The sequence below is a fragment of the Montipora capricornis genome, chromosome 14, assembly GCF_036669925.1.
Source record: "Montipora capricornis isolate CH-2021 chromosome 14, ASM3666992v2, whole genome shotgun sequence".
Lineage (NCBI taxonomy): Eukaryota > Metazoa > Cnidaria > Anthozoa > Scleractinia > Acroporidae > Montipora > Montipora capricornis.
The window spans coordinates 27,552,612-27,555,111 of record NC_090896.1 but is presented as its reverse complement, the minus strand read 5'-3'; positions in this window follow the sequence as shown (position 1 = coordinate 27,555,111).

The following is a 2,500-nucleotide window of genomic DNA, read 5'->3' as shown; positions in this document are numbered from 1 at the left end:
TTGAATTCCAGTCTCGATTCCCCCATCAATCCTTAACTACAAATATATCCTTAGTTAGAATGGGTTTTAGCGAAGACGCAACCTTTACCTTTCGTCATACCGAACCTGAGGATTTAACGCATATATTCTGGTTCTGCAAATGAACCGAATGTTTTTGGAGGAACATTGGTCCTTTGCAGGAGCCATCACCCGGAGCCTCAATCTCCAATATAAACCCTTGGAGACAACCTTTGCCAGTATCTTTTTATTTTTAGAAGTTCGAATTCCCTCGAATGCATTATGCCGTCCAATCAGAACAAAGTTTTTGTATTACATCACAAGCAGTCACGCACCAGTGATCGCTTTCGTCACAAAATATTCTAAAAATCAAAAGATACGGGCAAAGTTTGACTCAAGGATATAGTCTGGATGGAGGCTCCGGATAATGGGTTCCTGTCGTTTGCTAAAACAACTCATTTATGTCACTACAGACTTCACCCTAGACGCCTCGTCTGCTTTTGGCCTGAAGCCGAACACCTTCAAAGACCAAAACCAAACCAACTTAATCTTATTACTTGAGAGAGTTCATATCTGGGGCAGTCGAAGTAAACAAACTATTCAAACTATCACAAGCTTTTCATCCTTTCTAGAGCATTATAAAAAAGTTGCCGACCCTCTGTCTCTTAGAAAAGATCACTAACATCTATATCTTTCGCAAGTGTTATTCCCCTTCTGACAACTCACCCTCCCCCCCCCCCTTTTTTTTGTTTTTTCCCCTTCGTTATCAGTGTATCAGCAAAGATTCCATATTACTTCGAAATTCGTTTTTTATTTTTCAAGACTTCATTAGTTATATAACTGTAAAACCCTCCCCCGTTTTGTAGTGTTTGTTATGTTATTATATTAAAGTGGGGAAATTACTGTAAGTAAGTTAATTTTGTTGTTTAGATATCAGTCATAAGTATCGTAAACTCTGTAAATAAATAATTAAAAAAAATTCTTTTTGATTGAGGGGGGTGGAACTTTCAAGACCTAGGTCACAGTTTTTCGCTAGACGGACCTCCCAGTTGGCAAATAACATACATCTATTGGAGCTAAATATTACGCTAAGACAACTTAAATATCCTGGAAAACAAAACGCAGCTCAGTCGACAGTTATGGAAGAAAGGCGCTGTGTTACTGCACTACCACACGTACGCAATGCGTGGCTATTTTTCTTTTTTAAGGGTGCGATTTTTTGGGAAAATCCGGAAAGGGATTCTTGAATCCAAAAACGGATTTTGCCTTTTTTTGGAGAAATGCAAAAGTATCCACATTCCAGAAGAAAACTTCGGATCAAATCCAAATCCGGATTTTTTAGATTCACCACTTCAGTGTGTTTTTTCGGGGAAAGGATTTGAAAAAAAGTACTTTTGACAAGCGGTTTTCCATGCAAAAACGATACACAACAGGGCGTACATGACACTTTAGTCCATATGTTTTTCTCAGTTTTACCGCACGGTCGAAGAATCGAATAGGTGGAAAATAGTTTTTATGTTTCCTGCAAATTTGGTAGTAGCCAAAATGCGAAGCCGGGGTCGGGTGTGTTTTTTTTTTTCATTTTGTCTTTTGTTAGTTTCAATTTTTGTTGTCATTTTTCGAATGATCGGGACCTGTCCTTCATTTATGGTGGAAATTAGTCAAAAACGAAAGTTCTTAGATTAATTAAGGGACATCTCAGTTTATTTTCTTTTTGTGTTCTTAAAATCGAAGTTGGTTTTCGCGAACATCGGAGTTTGCTTTTGTGAAAATCGTAGTTTTTTCTTCACAAACTGGACTTGTTTGCGAAAATCGTAGTTTGTTTTTAGAAATAAAGAGAATTTCCTATTGAAATTGGAGTTTGTGTGGGAAAATACGCTGACTCCCAGAGACTGTGAAGACTAGGTAAGCTCCACACTTTAAAAATCAAACGAAACAAAACAGTGTCACAGTTTCACTAGAGTCGTCACTCGGTCACGCAACGTTCTCATTTGTTTGTTTTCGCAAAATCTGAAGTTCGTGTTGTTGTCAATGTTGTTGTGTTACTTTAACGCAAAATTGGATTCAGATCGTGATGCGTACCCTATTGTAGACCCAATCCCTTGACGCCCGAACAGAATTGGCTAGCAAGTTCTTGGACGTGCTAGCTAATGACTTTTCTACAAACTCAAACAAACTATTGCATGACTTTAATAAAATAAAGGGCTAAATTAATTTGCGTCAATGACCGTCCAGTTTACCCAAAGGAAAGAGGACAGCAGCTCAATGGCACGAAGCCCTGGAACGTAATTTGGCAGCATACTCTCAAACGGTCTTGCTAAGCTCCCTAGCAATAAAACACAAGGTACTGAGTACCACATACCCGATAAATGATCACGAATTGACAGTCACATCGAGGGTCCAGGTTCCTTTAAACCGAAAAAACAAACAAACAGCAACATTGACAACAACGCGAACTCGTAATTCAGGTTTTACGGGAAATTCTCTAAATTTCGAACGATTT